This window comes from Nipponia nippon, unplaced genomic scaffold, assembly GCF_047370975.1.
Source record: "Nipponia nippon isolate SJK-2023a ecotype South Korea unplaced genomic scaffold, ASM4737097v1 scaffold_19, whole genome shotgun sequence".
Classification (NCBI taxonomy): domain Eukaryota; kingdom Metazoa; phylum Chordata; class Aves; order Pelecaniformes; family Threskiornithidae; genus Nipponia; species Nipponia nippon.
Window position 1 is genome coordinate 5264083 of NW_028262335.1, and position 8907 is coordinate 5272989.

General features: G+C 41.6%; 1 protein-coding gene across 8 annotated transcripts in view; it reads left to right on the forward strand.

Moving 5' to 3' along the window:
* RERE (arginine-glutamic acid dipeptide repeats) overlaps positions 1-8907 on the forward strand; it is a 257908-nt gene that overhangs the window by 184549 nt on the left and 64452 nt on the right. The gene's annotated exons all lie outside the window — the stretch shown is intronic.

Sequence of the window (8907 nt, forward strand, 5' to 3'; positions counted from 1 at the left end):
TTTGGTTTGTTTTGTTTTAAATGCTATAAGTAGCGTGATTTAAATTTAGGTTCACCTTTTCTAATGGTTAAGGAGGGGCGACTGGTTTATTGGCTTGTATTGGTAGCAACATCCAGAGTTCTTGATTTGATTTCAAATTATTTCAATAGTCCTGTCATTTCAGTAGTTTGGTTGAGTTTATCTGTCTTGCAGGTGTTAAGAAATTTAAATTAGTCTACAGGATCCTTGTGTCCTTAACACTTAACAGTGCAATTATAGTAATAAATAATGGTGAAGTGCTTTGATATTTTTCCATGTTAAGTGTATGATGGAAATCTCCAGCATCTTTCCAAGTAATTTTGGCTTAGTCTAAGTTGATATAGGTAAAAGTGTTTCGTTTTGGAATACTTACGTACATTGGAATTACGCTTTACTAAATACATAGAGTCCAGGAATGGATCACTTGATATGGCAAATCACTATTTTGTTTTGAAAGAGTTTTTTGCTGATTAAACCATGGGAAATGGCAATTTGCTGTTCCTAACAAGATTGCTTTAAAACCACAAAAAACACCTGAACAGAGTAAATAAGGGGAATCCTAAGGCTGTAGAGGGTGTAGGTGAGGGAGGCTCAAGAACGAGCAGAGCTGGAAGCAGGTGAGTGTTTCGGTCAGCACCAGGATGGAGCTCGGTCCATGCTTCCGTGCCTGGCGGGGCGCACGAACCAAGTTCTCCGTTCCAGGGCTGCGGCAGCAGTCGACGAGCAAATGTTCATCGCCAGAGCAGCGTTTGCTGTGCTAAGTGATGCTCTGTGGAGAGAGAGAGAGAGAGAGAGAAGCCATGTTGCTTTCTTGGCCAAGCTGGAAATATGGAAGCGAACAAATCTCTTTTCCGGTGTCAAATGGTAACTAATTTTAAATAACTATCTAGCTTCCTAGATCTCTTTCTAGCATCTCCAGGCAATGAAAGCTAAAGGGGGGATTGGAGGAGGGAGAGGAAAAACAACTAGGTTTGCCACCTGGCTTGTGGAGGGTGAGACTACCAAAACGTACTATCTCGGAAGGCTTTAGTATAATTAAGGTTATATTTGAAAGGCAGCACTCTTGCTTGAAGCTCTGATTTTAATGTTGGAAAAGGCTCTTTTTTAACAGGTATTTTGATTTTTCTAATAATGATGAAAAAAAATTTTTTCCAAACTTTCCAAATGTCATTAGATTCCCCGTGGTTCTGCCTGACAGCTCATCTGAGAATTATTTAGTATGGCCCAGCGGCCATTGCAGCAGAAAAGGACAAAATGCTGCTTCAAATTGTATAGTGATATAATTCTTCTTTAAGAAACTTTGATTACTGTCACAATATGGATGCTCTGCATGCTTTAGTGCTCAGGACTTGTCTTTCTTGCACAAGCGTAAGCAGTATGAATGCCAAAATACACCTCATTTGCAAGTTCTGTTTGCATGATAAATTTTATTTTTCTAATCTTCCCTATCAACAGCACCAATTTTATTTAATCTTTCAGATGACATAAAAATGCATTTTAATGAAGAAAATGATATAGCTTTGTCTCCTTTTGTGTATAAACGGGGCGGCCATATTCAATTAGGCTGAAAAATGATCATTTGTTCTATTACAGGCTGTAACAGAGTGAGTGAAAAAACCGTCATCCATCGCCAGTTGCTCAGCTTTACGTTACTTAAATCACTTGCCGTTCTGTCAGTGGCTCTGAATCCTCTCTGGGAGCCATTATTTAATTTAAGTTTGTGGAGGTGTCGCTTGTTTGATAATAGGCTTCTTCTGTAGTAGACGCACAGTGACTAAATATTAATCATTTTCTGCATCCATCCAAGATTCCTAATTAGTTACAAGGGTAACAGTGCCAGTAAAGCTAATGATTATACTGCCATAAAAAGAATTTGACAGCAAATAAGGACTCGATCCAGAGAGATGCGCGGTACCTGCTAGTACTGAGGGAGTCTGCTAGAGCCGAGGAGGCCTAATTTCCAGGTCTGGCCCTGTGTCGCTTACGTAGCAAATGGGAGGGGTTTCGTATGATTTGGAAGGAAACTTAGATTCGACTGTGGAAATGCCGCCTGAGAAAAATACTGTTTTCCATTTCATAGCAGCTTTTAACCTTTTTAAAAGTTTACGGAGTCGACACAGATGAACCCCAACATAGCAGTCCCTGGACAGCTTGTAAATACGCTGTGCTTCTGCAAAGGTTCTCTTAAACCAGCATGTGGTTAGGTTTTCTCTTCCTTCCTCCTTGTTTAAGCGTTGTGTAAAAGATGTGTTGTGTTGATCAGCGCTCATGAGGGTGCATTTAAAAACTACTGCTTTGTGCTCCTCGTCCAACGCTGCTTTTGTACTTTCGTGTCCCTGTGGTTTTGAATATATTGTGGTAAAGACTCAAAGTGCACGTAGCTTCTGGGTTTGTGGTTTTGCTTCAGCTTTTACTGGCCTCTTGATATCTCACTTGTTCGCCTATCCACTTGTGCGTGATCCACCATGTTTTTCCTTATTCTTTTGTTCCTTTCCTTCCTTTCCTCCTCCTCCCCCCCCAGTATCTGCTCAGATTTATATAGCTTTTAGGCTACATGGGGAGATTGATCAGACAGGGCCTTATGCATTTAGAGGAGCTAATAAATAAGCATCACAGCATATTACCCTCCGCTGCATTGGAATAACTTCAAACACTCAAATCAAACATTCCATTTGTTACAAATTGGGGAAGGCAAAAGAGGGCACCTCTGTTTTATGAGGGTGCATATTTCATTTATCTGTTACGGAAGATGTTGTCCAGTTCTGCGTGTCTGGGGAGGTAATTCCATAGTCTCGGCACCACTTCCCCCTTGCCTCCCTCCCCCCCCAAATATCTGCCTTTCAAGTTTCCCTTGCCAGTGTTCGCCTTTGTTATAGACACATTTTGGGTCCTTCGTTTTCCAATCTTTTTTCTTTCCTCTTATTTGTGGGTCACTTTTTCATATTTGGCACCCCCCCACCCCCCTGTAAATGTTTTTATTCAGAGCCCCTTACACAAAAAAGGGAACTTAGGAATCGTCTGATTCTTTTTAAAACTACTTTTATACGTTACTGCCAAGATTACCTTATGAGCCAACGTCTTCCTCAGTAACTGGATGGCCGCGTTGCAGAAATGTGTCCTTCACTTGACTGACATCTTACGTGCTTCTGACAAAAACACAGCGGATAATGGAACGAGGAGGGTTGTGGTGTGGGTTCGAGACAGGAGCTTGCAAGGAACTGAAACCTTGTGCAGTGGGACTTACTGGTTAAAAATAATAAAAATAATATAATTATTAATAATTGTAATTAGAAAGCTTAGCTGACCATTTATCCGCTTTGTGATAAGCGGTCTTCTTGCTGATTTTAGTGCTCGGGTGCCACTTGTACCCATACTGGCAGCTGGCAGTAGCTAAAGAATTAGAATCTTGCTATTAGGGCAGCATTGGTGCTCCTTATTACATTCTGAGGCTTTTAAACATTAAGGCTGTGAAGACAATCTTTAATTAGCAATCAGTCAAAATCCTGGAAAAGGCTAGGCCTTTTTCCTTCTGTATTCAGGGAGAAGGCTACGTTATGCGATTTCAGCATGGAGTCTTGTAAGTTGGAGGTAAATGCTGCTGCTCTTCCTAGGAGCTGCTACGTAGCTGGGTCAGACGGGGCTACACGGCTGAAATCAAGAATTCATGACGTTACTTCAACGCCAAATTTGGGTGTTCAGTTCTTATAAAAGTGTCAAAGGATGTGTGTCTGTAACTTTGGAAATCAGTCTCCTCTTTAAGCTGTTACCCACCTTCTTAACAGTGCAGATTACCACAAGTAATGTTTTAATATCTTTGGCCTTAGCCTTCAGAGCTTACGAGTAACAGACACCAAGTATGCTGCCACTGTCGCCCCAGCCCGCATCGAAAGAGGGAGTTTAGGGGCTTGCTCACATGCCGCGATCTGCGCTCTTTCAGTGGAGACAGTATGACATACCTAGGTTCCCCTGTGATTTCTCATCTCTAACTTTTTTGACTGGCAGAACTTACTTTTATTGTAAAATCCTCAGTGGAAGAAAGAAAACACAGGTTAAAAATCTTAAATTTTGAGGCTTTGGAGACTGCACTTTCTAAGGAGCTGTATAGAATTTGCAAGCGTTATGAATATGCTCATTTTGGTCTTAAGTGCTCAAGATTTTCTGATACTGTATCATCTTAAGTGAAAATGGGAATTACTAAATTTTCATTTCTCTGTAACTAAAAGAGTATGAAATTCTTGAAACGCATCAGGACACCCTATTTTTGTGGTAAACAACTTGGCAGGGAGGAAGTTTGCTTTCGACTTGGTATAGGAAAGGTCTCTCACTAGGATATGCCTCTTAGCCTGGAATTTGACTTTGTCGTCACTAGTTGTCGTGGTTTAACCACCAGCACACTACTATTTCTTGTATCCAGATTTGCGCTCTCATGTAGCTCTTCACTACGCTGCAGTCAGTGGGACACTTATCCTGAGAGGAATTCAGGAGGTTTGCAGAGGTTGTCTCGTGTCATTTAGTAAGGGTCACAAACTGGAATCTCCATCTTAGTGCTTGAACTCAAACCTGGGCATTGCTACTGTGAACAGCCCTGCTGTTTAATTATTTACTCAGCGAAGTCACCTACAGAAATATTTGCCTCTCTATATGTATCATTTCCTTGGGGATTCTTGCCACCATTTTGTCTCATTATTCTTGGATTTGTTCATTGCTTTAAAGTATGGGAGCTCTTGAAGTGGTTTTATTTGTTTCCTTCTGTCATTTGCATAAAGTCACCGTTTGAAGGCAGAAATAGTCTCCAGAATAATTGACAATAATGGTTGAAATCCCCATGGAACAATATTTCTGCAATAGGGACCTTCCACTCGACATACTATGTTTGAATCTTGAAAGGATCATCCAGTATATTTCGAGTAGTCTGAGTGCAGCTTTTTTATGCTTAGTGTTACAAATTGACTGAAAGGACAAAAGATGCCACAGTGAAGGAGAACAACTTCAGGCTTGTGTAATAGTGTTAAACTTGAGTAAACGGACATGTATTTTCAGAACTCTGATCTGTGTAACAAAAAGAAAATTTTCTGGGGAAAAAGACGGAGAAAATGGAAATGTTTTGTTGTTTAAGAGCTCAAGCGGAAGCTTATTTTGTGTTAACCCTCACGTTAGTTATTAGCCTTGTGGTCTGATCTCGCTTGAACTACAGCTTAGGGGTTGGGGGCTGGTGTATCTCTCTGTTCACCCGCCCATGTTATTGCCTAGAATGGGCATTTTAGTATTGATGATTTAAGAGATCCGCTTTGTGTTAGCGGGCAGAGTGGTGTTCCCTACGGTATTCTAAGTTGAGTAAAAATCCTGTTGTTAAGAAAAACAGAAAATGAAATTCAGAGGGAGACTAATATATGATAATTTCCTCTTGGCTCGTTTCTGCCCGCTAAAGGTGAGGAAACACGAGGAACATCTTCCGCCCCGTGGAAGATGATATACGTTCCGATGTTGGCGTTATTCAAGGAAATATTCATAACTTCAAGAATGCACTGGCACTGCAGCTTTTGGTACAGGTATTTGAGATTCAGCCTGTGTGAGGAAGAGAAAGGTTAATATTCCAAATTGATGCATAAGAACCATTCCTTTGGAGGAAGGGTGGCGTAGTAGGGCATTGTTTATATTCCACAGGTGCTGCTTTTCTGTTTGTGTTCGTATTACATATGCTGCTTATAGGTATTTTTCTCTGCTTTTGGATTCTATACTTCGACTAGTTTCATCCTGTTCAAAAAAACCCAACAACAACAATTGGAACTATGAATTTTTTTTTTAATTGCATTTTTACCAAGTCTGGGTGAGCATGAGTTTGAGAAATGAAAAGCAAATAACTTTTCTTTTTTAGCTTGAAGTTTGCAGGTTAAGTGCTGAGTTGCTACTACTTACCTATATTAAAGGGAGATACTTTCAGATACCATATGGGAAAGGAAGTATGTCCTTGGAAAGGAACATGTTGTCCAACTTTTTCTTTTTACTTGCTCTTTAGTTTTGATGTATAAGAAGGCTTTTCGTATATTAGCATTTTAACAGCAGTTTAAAATAACAATCAGAAATGAATCTCTTTGTGTACAGAAAAAGGCAATCTGAAATATAATCAAAAGCTTTCTGTTGTCTCTTGGCAGCAGCATATTGTTTTGCTTCTCTGGGTCACAAATGTGCCAGACCTTTGTTCTTTAACTCTTAAAATGCATCTTTAAAAAAAATCATTCATGTAAAAGCACACTCAAATCATCTTAGCTTTGTTTGCAGCACCGAGAAACTGTTGATTACAGGAGATGACAATCTACAGATAACGTTATGTAAATACGAAGCTCTTTGTCAGTGAAGGCCGTCTCCAGTTTGGTGGTTTTTAAGGTTTGTGCCCACAGGAGGGGATAGCCTTTCACTGTGTGAAACCCGGTTTATGGACATGTGCAACATGATTGTTTTCTGAAGATCACGAAAGAGCAAATGTCTCGGGGAGGCTTTGTGAGCAGCTGGGGCGTTGCGCAGAGCTGGAGCTGCCTGTCGTGCCTGCATAGGTGGACCCTGTCCTCTGTCAGCAGCAGGTCTGTCGTGGGCATTTAAATATAAACGTGGGCAAGTTGGCCAGCCGAGTTTCTTGCTGGTGGGAATGATTAAGTTTCGTAGCATAAGGAAATGCTTGTCTGTGTGTTAGGTGTAACTGCCTTTCTGCAGTGCTGTGCAGAGGAGAGGTATGTGGAGTCCTGAGGGACTGTGCATTTCCAGCCTTCTGGAGGTTCAGGACTTGTTGCTCTCGGGAAGATCTTCCCGCAGCTCGACCCTCTGTTCAATGCCACCGGGGGGCGAGTTCTCCAGACCTGGTCTGGAAAAATGAATGCCTCCTCTTCCCACCCTTACTTTATTAGAGGAAGGTAAATTGCAAACGGAGCAATCTTCAAACAAGAGTGCTCATCTCTCCCTGCCTGGTCATCTTGCCGTTGAAACGTGGGACCATGCAACCACAGCAGTGTTAGGGTGGATAATAATGCTTGTAATAATCCACAAATTGTTTTTCCGAAGAGTCAAGGTTGTTTATCAAATACCCCTTCTAGAGCTCAGGAAAAGTAAAGTCAGGTTTCCTTTTTTCCTCCTGCTGCTGCTTTAATATCCAGCCTTTTTTTGATCTGTGCATCGGCTTCTGATGTGCCACTGCAGGCTGTTCTTAGATCAGGTTTCTTGGCGTGCTGTTGACTTTATCTCGTTTACCGGATCACATTTCTGTTGCCATACGCTGTGTGATCGCAGCCTCCCCGCAGCTTTTTAACAATTAGTAATTGAGCAGGAAGTGTGTGTTCATTACAATAGCCTTTTGATTTTGATTTTACAATCAGGCAGTGTTTCGCGCAGAGCGGAGGCGGGGGAGGCACTTCTCCCAAACACGTTTTTGACAGAGCCAAGTCTGTTGTTGCAGCCACTTGGCTATTTGTCAGCGGTTCTCAGCCATCCCTCCTGCGCAGGTTGCTTGGCAACCCGGGCCAGAGCCATCGCACCGCGGCCCGTGCCTTTCCAAGAGCAGGTTGGTAGATGATTTATCGGCGGGGCTGCGAGCGTGGTGAACCCAAGAGGCAGGACTGGACCTTTTAACAGGAATCGACGTGAAATGTGAAGGCGAGAGAGCGAGCGGCTGGCTTGGGAGCATCATCTGGGGGTGTGCAGTGAAAGCACCCAGCGCCAATAATCAGAGGGCACAGTTAGAGCAAAAAAAAAAAAAAAAGGCTCCTCGTTTAGACATAATTGATTTTTTTTTTTGCTATTTTGTTTTCTTTCTCATCTAGGCTCTCACGCAGAAACAGGTACGATGCAGAAAGTGCATCAACGCTTTACGTACTGCTTTGGGTGAAGCTGCAATCTCTCTCTTTATAAAAATAGCTCTGTTAAAATACCAATGGTAAAATAAAGCTGAGGTTAGCACATAAGGTTAGCAGCACCCTGACAGCTCAAAGCCTGGGGTGAAGGAATAGTTGAATTCTCCCCCAGCTTTGGAAATGTCTGAGAGCTGTTGTGTCACCTTCGATATCGCGTTGCCTTTCATATAGACTTTTGCATTGATCCCTGCCATTAAACAGAGAAGGGAAGGAAGAGTTCTATAAACTGGCATTTAGGCAGTAGTTCATGCTGTGGTCAAACATAGAACTCTTACACACACCACCCCCAAAACATCAGCGCCAATAAACTAAACTGAAGGAAATTTGGATAACCTTTAGGTAAGCGCTCCAGTTCAGTTTCTTCTGCTAGCTTGTAAGTCCTTTTTCCAGAATAATTGTGATGAGGGATTGGCAAGATGCAGAAAGCATGTTGACGAGAGCATTTTTGCATACTTTTAAGAAGGTGAAGAGGAGAGAAAGGATGATGAATCCACTTTGACCTCTTGAATGGCAGTATAAATACTTTATTGAAAATTCTAAATAAATGTGTTTGTAACTAGTAATCCTGCTCTGCATGCAATCTCATTTAGCCAACTGTGTATGCAAATGTGCTATTAATGTGTTTGCATCCAGTATAAATATACAAATCTAATCTGTTTATATATGTAATTTACACACAGCTGTGCTCATGCTCACTTAATACCAATATTTTCAGCAAGCGAGAGGTATCATGGGAGATCTATTGTTCAAAACAAAAGCCAACAGTGCAGCGCCATGGAAGGGGGATCATTATCATTTCAGGATCTTTTGGCATTCCCTTGAGGGAGTCTGCTTAATGACTTTCCGTCTGCGTATATGGCTGTGGCTATACGGAACACGGACTCTGGTGGATGTTGTGTGCCTCTCTGCATCTGTGTGATGCTTTGGTGTTGAATCCCTTACAGTTTGAGGTAGGCTTTAATTTTTCAGTATAGTTTTTCAGGAAGACAAA